At 39.3% G+C, this 18,599-nt stretch overlaps 1 pseudogene; it reads right to left on the reverse strand.

The window, feature by feature from the left end:
- Nucleotides 1-15,736: 15,736 nt before the first annotated feature.
- LOC110207878 (heat shock cognate 71 kDa protein pseudogene) lies at nt 15,737-17,661 on the reverse strand (annotated as a pseudogene).
- Between the last annotated feature and the right edge of the window lie 938 nt (nt 17,662-18,599).

Consider the following 18,599-nt stretch of genomic DNA (forward strand, 5'->3'; position numbering starts at 1 on the left):
GCAGCCAGAAAGAAAATTCAAGTATTGTGGAAACACAATCAGGATAACACAAGATTTAGCAGCTTCTACATTAAGGGACCAGGGCATGGAATATAATATTGGAGGGCAAAGGAGATAGGACTACAAAAAATCACCTACCCAGCAAAACTGAGTATAGTCCTTCAGGGTAAAAAATGGTCATTCAATGAAATAGGGTACTTTCAAGCATTCCTGAGGAAAAGACCAGAGTTGAATATAAAATTTGACTTTCAAATACAAGACTCAAGTGAAACATGGAAGAGGTAAACAGGAAAGAGAAATCATAAGAGACTTATTAAGGTTGAACTGTTTACATTCCTGCATGGAAAGATGATATTTGTAACTCATGAGTCCTTTGTCAGTATTAGGGTAGTGGGAGGGAAAAAAAATTATATATATGTATACATAGATAGAGGGCACAGGGTGAGTTGAAGATGAAGGGATGATATCTGGAAAATAAAATTAAGGGTTGAGAGAGGATTATACTGGGAGAAGGAGAAAGGGAGAAGTAGAATGGGGTAAATTATATCACATGAAACAGACAAGAAAAGGCTTTTACAGTGGAGGGGAAATGGGGGATGGTGAGAGGGAATGAGTGAATCTTATTCTCATAGGATTTGGCTTAAGGAGGGAATAACATACACAATAGGGTATGGAAATCTATCTTACCCTACAGGAAAATAAGGGGGGAAGGGGACAAGAGAGCAGGATGTTGATAGAGGGGAGGGCAGACTGGGGGAGGGGATAATCAAAAGCAAACACTTCTGAGGAGGGACAGGGTCAAAAGAGAGAATATAATAAATTGGGGGGGTAGGATAGGATGAAGGGAAATATACTTAGTTTTTCACAACAGAACTACTGTGGAAGTGTTTTGCATGACTGCACTGAGATGCTTGCCTTTTTAATGAGGGTGGGTGGGGAGGGAGGAATGGAGAAAAATTGTAGACCAAAGTTTTAAAAACATATGTTAAAAAGAAAAAAAGAAAAAAAAAGAAAAAAGAAAAAGAAGGACCTGGAAAGGCCCCTTAGAAGATATATGGATTGAAAAAAAATAGTGTAAGGGGATGGCAGGGTCACTTGAAGACTTTTTAATGATGGGGAGACCTGGAAATATTTTTAAGTGCCAGAGAAGAAGCCAATGGCTAAGATGAGATTGAAGATGAGAGGGAATGAATAAGGGGGCAAACTTCTGGAAGATATTATAACATCAATATGTTAAAGATGAACAATTTTGAAAACTTTTTTGCATTGAAGAAGAGTGAAATGAACAGAAGCAGGAGAAAAATTTATACAATAACAACAGCATTGTAAAGACAAACACCTTTGAAAGCCATAATGACTATGATCAATAAAATGATCATTTATGATTCCAGAGGGCCCATGATGAAAAATGGTATCCATTACAGAGATGTGGCAGATTTAGAGTACATAATGAGACATATATATTTGTATATATCACTGGGCAGATCTGTTTTGCTTGGGTATGTAGATTTTTTTTTCAATAAATTTGTTTTTAATTTTTTTAATGGGGTAAAGAGGTAGGAGGGAAAGAAAAGAGATTCCTGTTAATTTGAAAAATAGAGATATGGGATGAAAGTGGGAGTGATTTGTAAATGTTTATAAGGCAAAAACAAAACAACTGATAACATTTTAAGAAAGAAAGATAAAGAAGGGGGTAGGATTAAGAGCTTAAGTATAGGGGTTTGTTATGTTTGGGAGAAGGGCCATTCCTTCATTAGAGTTTGGAGTTAAGGAGAAGAAAAAAGATCATGATGAAAAGAAATTTAAGGAGCAGAATAAGGGAGAGCTATAAGCTTGCTACAGATAGCCTCTATTTTTTCAGCAAAATAGGTGAGGTCCTCTGCTAAGAGCAAGGGGAATGAGGTGATGTGGAGGTCTGAGGAGAAAAACAAAGCCTTGGAATCATCCCTTTGGAGTAAGTGAAAAGAAGTCAATTAGGATTGAATAGAAGGATTTCCATGTACTAGAGAGGACCCAATTGAGATTAGATAACATAAACTTGTAATAAATTGATGCAGTAGTACAACTTTTTCTAGCCATATTAAGAAGTATTAAAGTAGGAGCAGAGGAAGTTTAGGGTTTGTTTGGACATGACTGGCTTTGGGAAAGAGGGATACCAAGAATGTTTTGCAACCCTTGAGGTCTAAAAAGGAACTAATGATAGCAACTTGTCTTTCTTCTTAAAAAAAAAAGATAATTCAGTCACTTCTCTTCCTGGGGCATGTTTCCTTATCTGTAAAATGAGAAATCTTTACACTGGTCTCTGATGACTCAGGATGAGAGAATGTTTGACTACTTTGCTCAGCTCTGCCTCACTTAAATCCAATTCACTTTCAAGTCAACATCACCCCACTGATGTCATTAGTCCTCTTTGAGATCTAAGGACAAACAACAACAACAAACAAAATGAGAAGGTAGCACTGAAGAGGTCTAGGACTTTGGGGGGTGCTGCTGGGAACCCCCGAGATTGCGACGCCAGGCCCTGTCTGAATGAATTCAACTCAAATCTTCTTCCAGCCAGAGGAAAAGTTTATTGTTACGCTTTTCAGCAGGCAAGGATTCTTAAGGATCCTGCAATCTTAGAGAGGTACAGTTAAAGTTTATATAGGATCAAATACAATAAAACATATGCCAAATATGCTAACAAGGTGATTCAGGGTGGGATTAAGGAGTGGTTAGTTCTTAAAAGAACATGTACTTCTTGTACCTACTGCGCAGGCATTTTACCCAGAGTTCACTGGGAAAAGCCCACAGAGGGGCCACGTGGAGGTGTGGTTTTAGGCCTGCTACATTACTAAGTTAACTAGCAGTCAGGGACAACTGAGAGTTGTCCAGTCTGCCACCAGTCAATGTCTTGTTTGACAAGAGAGATGTAGGGAGTATACATATGTCTTAAGTCTAGAATACAGTTAATGAAGAGCCCAGGATGTAGACAATGAGGTAGGGCGGTACTATAGATAGCCCAGTGGATAAGAATGTCTTTATGACCCAGTGCAAAGCCAGTTCAAACTAATAATTCCTTCAGGTGCTGTTTGTAACTGACCAGGGAGAGAGATAAGGATCTTGCTGGGTCCACTCATGAGTAATTGCTAGGCACGGTGTCCTTGGGCTGGGGAGAAATTGTCAGAGACAGTGTTTCTGAGGCTAGGGAGAAATTGGGGTCCGAGTACAAGCACCCAAACACAAGCACCCAAGCACCCCATCAGCACTAGATGACCTAGTGTACTATGTTGCTTCTTTCAGCTCTAAATCAATGACCCTATGAAGTCAGGATATATCAATTATTATTTTGAGGAGCTAAAGAACAAAAATTCACTGGATCTGGGGTGATATTCATTTAATTGCAAATGGCCACTTTTCTCTTTCCCAATTCTTTGCCCCATATTCCTAGAGATTTCAGGCAGACTACAAGAGCACAGTGATTCCTGCTGCCTCTGATTAGCCAGCTCTTCACAATGGAACATTACTGCTGGTAGGAGGAAGTGAAACAGATGTTGTCTGTTGTTTCTCTGGATCTTTGGATCACCTGGCCTACTGGTCATCCCCCCTGGCCAAAGTGCCTACCTGTGCCCCAGTTACCTAGCATTTGGAAGAAAACATGGGAATTTGGGCCAGATACGGGACCTGTAGAGTGCCCCATAAATAATTATAGATCGGGTGATAATAGACTTTGAGCTGGAAGGGCCATCAGAGGTCATAGACCACCCCTCTTATTTTACAGAGGAGAGAACTGAGGCCAAGAGAGGTTAAATAACTTGCCCAAGGTCACACAGGTAATTCAGTAGATGGAAGAACAAGAGTTTAGATTCAGGAGTGCTGACTTTAAATTTGGCACTCCTTTCATTATACCATAATATCATTGAAGAAGATAACATGCCTTGGGTTTCCCTAACAAAGTGTTTACTACTGTGCTGGTTTAGTAGTTAAGTATTTTTTAGGTCATTTTCTTGCTCCTGGTTTCTATGAGTGGGTGTATACTTCAGGGCTCTATCCTGGGCCTACTCTCTTTGTACTGTCTTGGTGATTTTATCAGCTTTTGTGGGTTTAATTGCTTTGTTTTTGTTTTTTGGGGGGGGCTAGAAAATGCAGTGAAATGACTTGCCCAGGGTCACACAGTTAGTAAGTGTTAAATATCTGAGGCCGGATTTGAACTTAGGTCCTCCTGACTCCAAGGCTGGTGCTCTATTCACAGTACCACCTAGCTGCCCCATGTGGATCTAATTACTACTTCTTTAGAAATGGCTCCCAAATCCACATATCTAGCCTTTAGCCTTTATTTTTTCCCTCTATTCTAGTCTTACATTATTGTCTGCTGGACATCTCCATCTGTATGTCCCCAAAGCATCTCAAATACAATGTATTAGAAATAAAACTCATTATATTGTTTTTCCCCAAACCCAGCTTTCTTCAAAATCTGTTTTTTGGGGGATGCAATTGGGGCTAAGTGACTTGCCCAATGTCACACAGCTAGTAAGTGTCTGAATCCAGTTTTGAACTCATGTCCTCCTGACCTCAGGGCTGGTGCTCTATCTATAATCTATTTCTATGGAGGACACCACTATCCTTCCAGTCACCCAGATTCACAACCTTGAAGTCAGCTTCAACTCCTGACTCTCACTCAACCTACATTTCTAATCAGTTGCCAAATCTTGTCATTTCTGTTTCCACAAGATCTCTTGAATATAGCTTTCTCTCTACTCACATAACCACCATGTTAGCTTAGGCGCTTGTTATCTCTTGCCTGGACTATAGCAATACTCTCCTAATTGGTCTTTTGGCCTCAAAAGTCCTTTCTCACTCCAATCCATCCTCCTGCTGGTTTCTTTGAGTGGGTGTATGCTTCAGGGCTCTATCCTGGGCCTTCTCTCTTTGTACTCTCTTGGTGATTTTATCAGCTTCTGTGGGTTTAATTATTTTGTTTTGGTTTTTTTTTGGGGGGGGCTAGAAAATGGAGTTTTCCTTTTCCACTCCATACTGCTGCCAAGTGATTTTCTTAATGTGAGTCTGAACATATCATTCCTCTACTCTAAATTCTGATACATTGTGATTATCTCTAGGACTAAATATAAGATCAACTGCTTGGCATTTAAAGCTTTTCACAATGTGGCTATATCCTACATTTTTGTACATTGCTCTCCTTTACACGTTCTAGGCATACCAGTCCAGACGTATTAGCCTATTTGCTATTCTTCACACATGACATTCCATTTCCCTTTTCTGAGACTCTGCCTCTCCTCTGTGTCTGGAATCCCCTTCCTGCCACCTTTCACTTCTTGTGATTCCTGGTTTCCTTCAAGACAGCTCAAGCATTGTCTTCAGAATGAGTCCTTTCTTGGTATTCCTAGCTGCTAGTGTCTTTCTCTTACCTTGTATTTTTCACATTAATTTATATAGACATATAGTTGTACGTGTGTGTCTGTGCATGCATGAATGTATCTTTCTATGTGTGTACTTGTATATGTGTATACACGTAGGTTTTTTCTTTTTTCCTACCTCTGGTAAGAAAAATATTAAAAAATATCACATAGATATATGCACACATACAAATTCCCTTTAAAATAGAGTAACAATATTCATAATTTCCTCTAGAAGGTGCTGTTGAAGCTAGTCTTACATTTGTATATGGGAACTATGGATTCTGTAACTGCATTTTTTAAGAAGGAATGGAATCGTGGGGTGTTACTCTATTAAGAATTTTTGAGTGACTAACCATGTCTGATAATTTAAAAAATACTGATTGAGTAGTTGCTTTCAATCTTGTACTAATATTATTTTACAATTTTCCAACTTTTTTATAGCTCTTATTCTTTTATCCTTGTTCTGACACTCTCAACATTGAGTCAATCTGTATGTTTTTATGCTCATTAGCTCACAATAAATATGAAACATGTTATCCTTCATTTTCCATGTAGTTGTAACATAAAATTGCACTTAGCAAAACAACTTTAAACAAATTATTAAGCTTGCAATATATATAGAAATAAGCAACAGAACAAGTTATGTGTAGTTAATACGTATCAAAAAAGTAAAACAAGCAAAATAACATGATTAATAATTGGAAGCATTGTCAGGCACTTTGTATTAATAATTCTATTAATTATAGTGCATTTAGCTGAGAGGAAAAACACTTTTGGGAAATAGAATCTTTTCTTTTTTATTTTATTTTTTAAAAAAAATTATTTATTTTTAGTTTTCAACATTCACTTCAGTAAGTTTTTGAACTTTCAATTTTCTCCCTTTCCCTCCCTTATCCCTTCTCTGAGATGGTGTGCAATGTGATATAGGTTCTACATATACATTCATATTAGACATATTTGCATATTAGTCATGTTGCAAAGAAGTATTCAAACCAATGGGAGGAACCACAAGAAAGAAGAAACAAAACAACAAAAGAAAAAAAGAGATCAAATAGTGTGCTTCGATCTATGTTCAGACTCCATGGTTCTTTCTCTGTATGTGGATAACATTTTCTATCATGAGTCTTTTGGCATTGTCTTAGGTCCTTGCACTGCTGAGAAGATCCAAATCTATGAAAGTTAAGTCACTGCACAATGTGGCTATTACTATGTGCAATGTTCTTCCAGTTCTGCTCACTTCGCTCAGCATCAGTTCATATAAATCTTTCCATGTTTTTCTGAAGTCCACCTGTTCATCGTTTCTTATAGCACAATAGTATTCCATTACATTCATATATCACAACTTGTTCAGCCATTCCCCAGTTGATGGACATCCCCTTAATTTCCAATTCTTAGCCACCACAAAAAAATCTGCTATAAATATCAGAGAATAAAGAATGGCATAACCAAGTCACATATAAGGCAAATGTGACTTTTGTTTTGCAGGTGCACTTAATGCAGCCTCTGAGGTTGAGATACAACAGAGTATGGATCAGTTCTCTGCTACTTCTGCTAATTTTGGCCTAATAATTAACACCAAGAAAACAGGTTCCCCCACCAGTCAGCACCATACCATCATATGTGGAAACAACAGTTACAGCAAATGGAGAAATTTTGAATGCTGTGGATAACTTCACATACCTTGGCAGTATACTTTCCAGGGATGTACACATAGATGATAAAGTTAATGAATGCATTGGCAGAGCTAGCTCAGTGTTTGGGAGGCTCCAAAGGAAAGTGTGGGAGAGAAGAGGTAATCAACTGCCTACCAAAATAAAGGTCTACAGAGCCATTGTGCTGAGCTCATTGTTGTATACCTGTGACATCTGGACAGTATACAAGGAAACTGAATTGTTTCCATTTGAATTGTCTTAGAAGATTCTGAAGATCACTGGCAAGATAAGGTACTGAATGCTGAGGTCCTTTCTCAAGCTGAACTGCCAAGCATTCAAGCTCTGCTGCAGCGAGCACGACTCTGATGGGTTGACTATGTTGTTAGAATGCCCAATGTATATTTTCCTAAACGACTAGTGCTTTCTTGGTGGTCAGAAAAAGCAATACGGGGACACTCTCAAGGTCTCTCTGAAGAACTTTGGAATTGATAGTGTGACATGAGAGACACTGGCATAGGACGGTCTAGCATGGCATGCCAACATCAAAGAATGTGCCATGTTCTATGAGTAAAGCAGAATTGAAATAGCTCAAAAGAAATGTGAGCTGTGCAAATTTAGAGAAATCTCCACTCCAAATATTCATATGAACTATTTATGCCTGATTTGTGGTAGAGCCTTCTGAGCTTATACTGGTCTGGTCAGCCACACTCAGACACACTGTACCTTGACCCCAACATAGGGATGTCATTTTGGTGCTCTTTGAGAGCGAAGGAGAGCAACAGGGCAAATGTGTCACAGGCTCTGGTCTTACTTGCCCTGCTTCATGTTGGCACTAAAGAGTTGGGGCCCCAGATCTCAGCTTCTTCTTTCAGGACTCTAAAGGTAATCCTGAGGGGTTGGTGGCTGTCTGTCTAACACTATCACTCATGAACTGTCATCTGATGTGTTACTCCCTAATATCAATTGACCAGTTAACATCTTCCAACATCAACCAATGTGCATCAATTAACTTTAACAAAAGGATATTTACTGAGAAAAGTGTAATAAGGACTGAAGTACAAAAACATAATACTACTCCCTCATATTGAGGTTATACTTTCTTCTCTACACATTCATGCAGACCCTGGAGGGATTGGATTCAATGTCATGACTATTGAATATTGCTCCCACCAAGTTCCCTTCTGGGTGCAGCACCGCTAATGGACAAGTTGCTCCCTTGCGTTCAGGTCATGATATCCTGGCTGCCAGATTGACTAATTAATAGACTAGATGAAGGGGGTTGCTCCTCATTGGTGTTGGTTGCTGCAGCTCCTTGGCAGAATCTCTATGGACTCTGTTTGCAGTGTTTCTAGTTGCTCGCAAGATTGTTACCTGGGCTGTTCATCTCTGATACTTATTTCCCTGAACTCAGGAAAGCATAAAGACAACAGAGCTAGAAGAAATGTAATTGTCATGAATTTACTGCTACATGATGGCCAGGTGAGGATATAAGGCAAGTAAGTGGCAGGTGGCAGGCCACTTCTTCTCCACAGCTTGCTGTCTCTTACCTTCTCACACCTTTTCCCTCTTTCCCATCCACAAGGCTTATTGCCTCATTTTCTACCAGAGAAAAGAAAAAAGAATTTAGCTGTTCCAGCTTTTCATACATATACAGTTTTGGCTCAACATTTGGCTCAACAAAGGCTTGTCAGTACCATATAGTAAACAGTCAGAAAATGCTCTGAAATGGGAAGGGAAGAGTGCTCCATTGTGTGTTTCTAGAAGCAGGCTCACCAAGCCTCCACTTGGATAGAGGAAAGGGAATAAGCATTTATATAGTGCCTACTACATGCCAGGCACAGTACCAAGTACTTTTACAAATATCTCATTTGAGTAGCAAGTAGAGGATGTTTCACATGCATGAAGAACTGGGCCATTTTTGGCCAGTCTCTCACTCCCCCCCCCATACAAACTATCTGTGTTAGTAAAATACCATATATTTAGTTTATATCTAAGAATTATTGGAATGGTAATTTTCTCAGCAATTCTCTGCGAAGGTTGTGTGTGATCTTACTTTTGTTGAGATAAAATAATTGTTGAGTCTTTCTGTGGTTTCTAGTTATTCTGCTAATTAATCAGAGACTATATGAACCTGAATATAGAAGGCTCTTGTAAGGTAGTTATCATTTATAGCAAATAGGGGAATGGCCAAACTCATAAAAATGTGAAAATGCTATAATTAAACATGGACCAAGTAATAGTCTCCCAAGTTATTAGATAACGAATTTCTTTTCTGCCCCCCTTTTATACTTTACCTATTCTAAGGATTATAATAGAATTCTATCTTAGGTCCTACTGCAATTTCTTCTGAACACTCTTAAGAATGAAAAAAAAAGCCACATACAGGAAACATGTTCTTAATTGTAATGAGGAGTTAAACCAACTCCCTAATTTTGAATGTGTATGAATATAGGGAACAAGGGAAGCTCCATAGGTTCAGAAAATTAGAATTAATTTTAATATTAGCTTAAGGGAAATAAATTAGGAAATTTTGTCCAAAAGTTGCATGATCTATTATAAAGTCAAATAGAAACAATTTCTGAATTGTAAATTGGAAAGGACTTTAGAAGTCATCCAGTCTAACATTATTTTATAGATGGGGAAACTGAGACCTTAAATAACTTGTTCAAGGCCACAAAAGTTAGATGTGTTGGGGCTGGAATTCAAACCTAGGAATTTGACTTTGTAATCAGTGCTCTTACCCACTCAACAGAACTCTGTTTTATTTGTATTACTGATCCTCCATTTATTGGTAAGAAAAATGCAATTGTTTGTATCTATATATCTACATATATCTGAACATTTGGTTTTCATTTCTGAGTTTTTCCCACCTTCCCATACTGATGCACATCAAGTTAGCATGTGTTCACTCTCCAAGAAGCCCCCATTGAATTTCCATAATCACCCGTACCTTTTTTGCAATGAGATGAATGAAGCTTAGAAATCAATTGAACCTGAGTCATTATAATTGATTAAACCACAAAGAGAATACACTTTGTGGGTCAATAAAGATCATTTAATTGAAAGAGTAATGAAATTTACAAAGCTTACCTATGTTTGAAATTGTGCCTCCCAGTTGTGTTTACATTTTTCAGTGGGGTGTATGGGGTATTCTAGGGAGGACTAGCACCTCTGGTGTGAGGGCTTGCTGAGCCCTTTCAGGACTGCTCATCCTTTGGTACCCACCTGTCACTCAACTCTCACCTGTGGCTCCAAGAAGCTATAGCACGCTCAGAGGCCACAGTGTCTCAGCAGATGGGCTAAACCAGGTTGAGGATAAGCAGCAGGTCTTATACCCATCAGTGTGCTGGGGGGATGTCTACCCCAAGCACATGAAGACTTCACCTGGGTGATGAGAACAATTTGTTCCAATGGTCATGAAGGTGGCTACGGCAGGTGCTATACAGTGCTTACAGCTTGGTCAGACACTGAAGATGCTAAGGTTATCCACTGCATCCTGGGCCATCACCAGTCATCTTGACTTCTGTTCTGATACTGGACTTCAATGACCCTGGAAGAGAGAATGAGGCTGACGACTTTGTGCAACTCTGTCTCACTTAAATCCAATTCACATGCAAATCAAGACATCACCCATGAGGTATTGGTCCTCTTCAAAAATAAATGACAAGCAACACAACAGAGTAAGCCAGACATATAGAAGACTTCACCTGGGTTAATGACTAGACCATGGTGACCAATTATCTTTATTGATTAGAGCTAAAGGCTGTGTGGGAACTTGACAATGGAATGAAACTTCTCTTACTATTGGGGGAAACCATATATTTTCACTCCTTACAGATGGGAGCAAAATCTACCACTAATCTGTTTGGGACCTATGGCAGTAAGACTGGGCAGTCCCTCTTGAATTCTAAACTCTGAAAGTTACTTTGTTTTATTTTTAAAAATTAATTACTATCATGACTCTTCTTTGGGAGAAAGAATTATACCCCTTGTCTCAGTTGGACTAAGGGGGAAAAGGAGCATACTCCTACCTAGGACAGGAACACTTGGGAGAATCTGAGCATGCTGGAGGTCAGACTAGAAACAGTGGCATCTAGAGAAAAAGAAAAAGACCTCTACCCTAATATCTTCCAGGGGCTGGCCCATTAGAGTGAGTAAAGAAACCTATAATATTACTGCTTTGGAGGTACATCAATGAGCACTGTCCCCTTTTCTGTTGGGTTCTATAAATTCTGATACCTGAAGAGCTAATTAATTATGGCACTTACCCCATCTAACTGCTTCCTAAAAGGTATGTGCTGAATTGTGGCTGGTTCACTGTTATTTAGTCCTCACTACTAGTGGGGATTCTGATGGTGGGTTAGAATCATCTTTGGGAGGGACTGCATACACTTTAAAGAGGATGAGACCAGATTTATGATTTTTTCTTTTAAATTTCCTCCTTCTGTTTTCTTTTGTGTAAGCAGAACATGCTCTCAAGCAGAGGTTGATAATCCCACACTGACATGTCAGTGGGTGACATGCCAAGTCATCATGCAAGACCATCTGCCTCTACCATCTGTGTGGCTGTTATTTTTTTTTGCTGTTTCAGGCACCCAGCCAGCCATGCATTTGGTATAAGGAATGAGTGCAGCAAATCTTTCCCTGGGAAGAATGAGAACACCATCATTCTGGTAATGTTGGTATTCATAAAGTTGATCGATAGCCTTACAATTGCTAATGTCCTTATTGTCTACATTCATACCCACCGACATGTATGACATCATAAAAACATGAGTATGGGGGTAGACCTTTACAACTGATCTCAAAGTTCTATAAAAGAGCAGTTGCTGACCCAAGTTTGCTCAAGAGTTCCATTTGGAGATAGCATTTTCTCATTTACTTGTGACAGGCTGTAGAAGTGAATGGAGACTACAGTCTGTTGCAGTGATTTACATATGAAAAATGAAGAATTAAAAATGAAAATTAACCTTTGAGTTAATAACTGGGGAAATACAGACACTATGTTAAATGGTTTTAACTGTTCTATGATTATGGGCTAAATTAATTTAAGATGAGTTTGATTACTACCCATAAACTAAGGTGGGGTTGTTCTTGGAAAGAATCTAGCTGCTAAAGGAAGCATATTATTAGAGGCAAAAGGACAGATTTCAGAACTGCATCAAAAAGAAAATATAGCTCTTTCTCTGCATTGTCACTTGTCGGGCAGAATTAATTGGCCAATAAAAGGCTAGAGTGCTCTCTACTACCACCTGCTGCTGAGAAAGAGTAGAGAGCATATACTCTGCTTACTAGTACCTTATGACTCGCTGCTGAGAACAATCAGTATTAAGAGAACATATTCTGCTCTTTTTTATGACTTGTTACTAGAAATAAGAAGCATATGCGTATGTGTGTTTGTGTGTGTTCTTTATTGTGACTTGCTGATAGACTTGCTGCTGAGTATAGTGAAAAAATACTCTATTTTCTGTTATGATCTGCTGCTGAGAAATATATTAAGCAAAAATTCCCTATTATGATTTACTGCCAACAAGAAGAATAGAGAAGAGAAAAGAGAAACTAAGATGGAAAATATTTCGCTACATTGCCACCTATTGTTATTGAAAGGAGGAAAAGGAGAAGGGTAGGAGAGATTTGTCAACTTTAGATCACCATCTTTTTATGAAAGAGCCCAATACTAGACATTAGGCATTATCCAAAGGCATCAATTATGTCTGAAGCTGGAACTGATGGATACTACAATTGCTGTTGAGGAGTAAGTCTAGATGAACAGAGGAATTGTCTGAAGTACTGAATCAGAGAAGTGGCCCAGTGAATTGATTAGTCAACTAGACCAGCTGAGTCATTGTGTCTAGTAAGGTGTAACTTAAAAACGACATGGATTGGCTCAGCTGAGCAGTGAAAACACCTATCCAACAGAGAAGATTTGCTTACCAAAGAAATTTTATGATCAGCTCTTGAAACAGAAAGAGGGCATTAAAGTCTGTAATTCCATATTTATGAGTTTCCCTGGCCACAAGGATTCCCTACATGTGTGCTTTATTACCTTGAAACTTTAGATGGATACCCACTCTCCCCATGGACACTCTGCACATTGATGGGAGATTACAACTGATGTTTGTTGGTAGAATCTTATGTAAATGTTATGTACTTGCTTTGCATTTTCAGTAAATGTTTTGGTTAAGTAAATGTTTGGTTATTTGAGTACTAGTGACTGATTTATTAATGGGAAATATATAAATGGGGGCTCATAAACATTGGTGAGAATAATGCACAGTTAGAAGCCAGCTGACTGCTTTTCTGGGGAACCACTCTACGTTGCCTAAGTGAGTGAGTAAAGATGAGGTGAATGAGTCAAGACTAAAAGAGACAGAGACAGAGAGAAGATGGAGGAAGCGAGGGAGGGAGGAGAGAGAGAGAGAGAGAGAGAGAGAGAGAGAGAGAGAGAGAGAGAGACAGAGAGAGAGACAGAGACAGAGAAACAGAGAAAGAGAAACAGAGAAAGAGACAGAGACAGAGACACAAAGACAGAGAGACAGAGAAAGAGACAGAGAGCACCTAGGGAGAGCTGGTGGTTAGAGCAAGATATGGACTACATATATACATAGACTTTATTAATGGGCCACAGAATAACTTATAACAATGAATTAATAATGACACATTCTTATGGCATATTACACTTTATAAAACACTTACTTATGAAGTAGGTAATTAAATAACATCCCCATTTTACAAATAAAGAAATTAAAGTGAAATGACAGTCATGGTTACATAGCTAGTAAATGTCATAGCCTGGATTAGGATCTCTTGACTTTAACTCCAGTGCTCTTACAGTTATACTAACAAACAGAAATTTAAAATGCATGCCTAGAATGAAGAGAACACAGTGACTCTGTAATTTATGTTTCTAAGTGAAAAAAAAAGGTATTTCTCTTACACAGACTTCCTATGTGATTATGAGTAAATCACTAGATCTTTCTGTTTCTCTGAATCTCATACTAAAAATTATAGCTCTAATATTTTAGAGCTTTTGAGTAATGACTAACACAATAATTAATGGTTATTTCCCCACAAATAAGATGCTATTCAAATGATGTGTATTATGCAAAACGACTATTAGCAGCCCAGGACCTCTGATAGAAATTCTGTTTCAGAGAGAGGAAATGACTTCAGGCAAAAGATAGCTGCAGGTTGCCCTTGGTGGCATTCAATCCTCTAGTCTCCCTTGCTATAATTTCTGTATCTCTGCATAGGAAAGGCTGGTGGCAATCTTTACTGCCACTTGCTATAGGGTCATGCCTTCTGGGTGTCTGGGATGACCAAACCATCCTGGGAAAGCATAGAAAACATTTATATGAGGATAGGAGAAAGATGGACTTCTCAAGGCACAGAGGCTGCTTTGGAAGTGGTAACCCAGTTGCCTTTCTTACCACCCTCTCCTAGGGGATATCTCAGATATCTTTTAGTTCTAAATGCTATGGTTTACAAATTTATAAATATTATAAATCCAATCTTACTCTTCCATATTGCAAATTGCTTAAGCCCCAACTCTTGCTACAGAATGTCAGGAGGTGGAGGGTGAGGGTGGGTGAGGCGGAGAGAGGCATTTCTGTCATCAGCATCCCTCTGCTTCTGGCTACTGTACAGAAATCACAGTTTCAGAGTTGCAATGAAGTTTGGAAGCCATGTAGTCCAACTCATGTTGAAAAAAGAATCCCCATGACAACATAACAGGCAAATAGACACTAGATATTGCTTGAGTCCCTCCAGTGAGGGAGAATACACTGTATCCCAAGGCAACTGATTCTACTTTTGGATAGCTCTGATTGTTAAAAAAAAAAAAAGGTCCTGACAATACCATATTTGCCTCTTTGCATTTTCTATCCATTGCTCCTGGTTCTGTTCTTTTCAGTCAACTAGAACAAGTCCAATCTCTTCTCCACATGACATCCCTGGGGAGCACTTGCTTTCCCTTTTTGCTTTATGAGTAAAATAGCATTTTGGAATCACTCTGCTTCTGATGCCACTGACCAGGGAGGAACAGGAGGATTAGTCTTGGGAAAAATTATGAAATGGGCAGTTTGCCTTCAGTATCCTCTTTTTCCCTAGTTAGCATACCCTTTTCTCACTCCTTACCCAGTTTCTTACCTTCAGAGAGAATAAAATTTATTTTTTTTAAGGTTCCTAATATACCATTTAATTAAAAACTACTGCAATATAGAAATGGCCATACAACAAGATGCTGCTCCTGAAATACTTCCTAATGTATTCTTTTTTTGGGGGGGGGAGGGGAGATGAGGCAATCAGGGTTAAGTGACTTGCTCAGAGTCACACAGCTGGTTAAGTGTCAAGCATCTGAAGCTGAATTTGAACTCAGGTCCTCCTGACTCCAGGATCTGTGCTCTATGCACTGTACCACCTAGCTGCCACCTAATGTATTCTTTTTTTTATGGTGCTAATTTTAAATAGATTTTATTCTCCAGGGCAAGAATTGCATTTCCACTTGTTCACAGTACTGATAAAGTGCAATGTTGTTCAGTTTGCTCCCTCTGCACACATTCAAGCATTCAGAATGCCCAGATTTACACAATAGCTTAGATGTTACCTTTAAACTGCTACTGCCTTGGCTACACATCTAGTCCTTCAATTGTTGGAGAGCTGTGTGGAATGCTTTTTCTTCTGGTGTGTTTAGTTGCCCTCTTCAATGGTGGGTCCAGAAGAAGCACCTCCAGATGGGGTTGCTCCCCTGGGAACCCACCAGGCATGCCTCCTGTCATGCCTCCTGCACTCTGGTACAGCTTAGTAATGAAGGAGTTGCAGACCTTCTCCAATTCTTTCTGCTGATGCTCAGATTCTTCCTTCTCAGCAGTCTGGTTCTTATCCAGCCAGTTGATTATGTCATTACATTTGTCAAGGATCTTCTGTCTGTCTTCATCTCCAATTTTACCTTGTAGTTTTTCATCCTCTGCAGTAGCCTTCATGTTGAAAGCATAAGATTCAAGAGAATTCTTGGAAGACACCTTGTCTCTCTGCTTCTCGTCTTCTGCCTTATTTTTCTCAGCCTCCTGGACCATACGCCCAATGTCTTCTTTGCTCAGATGGCCTTTATCATTGGTGATGGCAATCTTGTTCTCCTTGCCTGTGCTCTTATCCACAGCAGAAACACTGAGGATGCCATTTGCATCAATGTCAAATGTTACTTCAATCTGAGGAACACCCTTGGGTGCTGGGAGGATTCCTGTGAGCTCAAACTTGCCAAGCAGGCTGTTATCCATTGTCATTGCTCTGTCACCTTCATAAACCTAAATTAGCACACCAGGCTGTTTGTCTTAATAGGTGGTAAAGATCTGTGTCTGCTTGGTGGGGATGGTGGCATTATGTTTGATCAGAACTGTCGCAACTCCACCAGCAGTTTCAATTCCAAGGGAAAGAGGAGTGATATCTAATAGCAGCAAGTCCTGTACATTCTCAGATTTATCTCCAGACAAACTGGCAGCCTGGACAGCTGCACCAGAGGCAACAGCCTCATCAAGATTGATCTTCTTGTTGAGTTCCTTGCCGTTGAAGAAGTCTTGCAGAAGCTTCTGGATTTTGGGGATGCGAGTAGAACCACCCACCAGGATAATGTCATAAATCTGTGATTTATATAGCCTGGCATCTCTTAAGGCCTTTTCTACAGGGTCCAGTGTGCTATGGAAAAGATCCGCATTCAGCTCTTTGAAATGGGCTCTGGTGATTGATGTATAGAAGTCCATACCTCCACAGAGGAAGTCAATCTCAATACTGGCCTGGGTACTAGAGGAGAGGGTATGTTTTGCACATTAACAATTGGTGCACAGATGTGAACAGCCCTCTTGTTCTCACTGATATCCTTCTTGTGCATTCATTTGAACTCAGCAATGAAATGGTTGATCATTCGGTTGTCAAAGTCCTCTCCACCCAAGTGGGTGTACCCAGCTGTGGACTTGACCTCAAAGTTCCATCTTTAATGGTAAGGATGGAGACATTGAAAGTATACCTCCAAGGTCAAAGATCAACATATTTCTCTTGGCACCAACCTTTTTGTCCAAGCCATAAGCAATAGTAGCAGCAGTTGGCTCATTGCTGATTCAGAGCACATTGAGACTAGCAATGGTTCCAGCATCTTTGATGGCCTGTTGTTGGGAGTCCTTGAAATAGGCCGGTACTGTGACCACAGCATTTGTGACAGTCTTCCCAAGGTAAGCTTCAGCACTTTCTTGCATCTTGGTCAAGACCACAGAAGATATTTCTTCTGGATAGAAACTTTTGGTCTCTCCTTTCTACTCCACTTGGACCTTAGGCATGCTTTGTGTCTGTGAAAGGCCAATGCTTTGTGTCTGACTGTACAACTGTATCATCAGATCTGTGACCAATAAGATGTCTGGCATCAAAAATTGTGTTGGTGGGGTTCATTGCAACTTGATTCTTTGCAGCATCACCAATTAAACGTTCTATATTGGTGAAGGCAATGTAGCTTGGGGTGGGCTGTTTCCTTGGTCATTAGCAATGATCTCCACTTTCCCGTGTTGGAAGACTCCCACACAGGAGTAAGTGGTGCCAAGATTGATGCCAACTGTGGGTCCCTTCAACATGATTGCTGAGGAGTCAGGGGTCAAGCTGATCACTGTGGAGGAAGAAGGGCTGCTGCTGTGCTGAGTAGCCTAATGTATCCTTAATAAGTAATCTATACATAGGAGAATCTGCCTAAATATGGGCAATGATTAAACAACTATTCAAAGCAACTAATCTGACTGAGATATAGTGATGAATGGTTATATTTATTATCCTAAAGGTTCTGTTGGACTTGCTTGTTTTTTTTGTTTTTCTTTTTTTTTTGTAAATAGTATTTAATTTTTTCCAATTACATGTAAAGATAGTTTTCAACATTCATTTTTTATAAGATTTTGAGTTTCAAATTTTTCTCCCTCCTTCCCATCTCTCTCCCCTCCCCAAGCAATCTGATATTGGTTATATGTGTGCAATCATTTTAAATATATTTCCACATTAGTCATGTTGTGAAAGAAGAAACAGAACATAAAGGAACCCCCCCCACACACACCCAAAAACAAAAAAAGTGAAAATAGTATGCTTCATTCTGCATTCAGACTCCATAGTTCTTTCTCTAGATGTGTATGGCATTTCCCATCATGTCCATCAAGACAATTTTGGAATTGTCTTGGATGATTGTATTGCTGAGAAGAGCTGAGTCTATCATAGTTGATTATTGCACAATATTCTCTTGGTTCTGCTCACTTCACCCAGCATCGGTTCATGTAAGTCCAGGTTTTTCTGGTCTGACTACAGCACAATAGTATTCCATTACATTCATATACCACAACTTTCTCAGCCATTCCCTGATTGATGGGCATTCCCTTAATTTACAATTCTTTACTAGACTTGCTTGGTTTTAAAAATAGCAATAATAGTATCTAGCATTTACATAGTGTTTCAGTGTTTGCAAAGTGCTTTAATCCATTATCTTATTTGATTCTCACGGCAAGCTCATGGGACAAGTGCTATTTTGCCCCCA

The sequence above is a fragment of the Phascolarctos cinereus genome, unplaced genomic scaffold (genome assembly GCF_003287225.1).
Source record: "Phascolarctos cinereus isolate Bilbo 61053 unplaced genomic scaffold, phaCin_HiC Scaffold_4;HRSCAF=312, whole genome shotgun sequence".
Taxonomy (NCBI): domain Eukaryota; kingdom Metazoa; phylum Chordata; class Mammalia; order Diprotodontia; family Phascolarctidae; genus Phascolarctos; species Phascolarctos cinereus.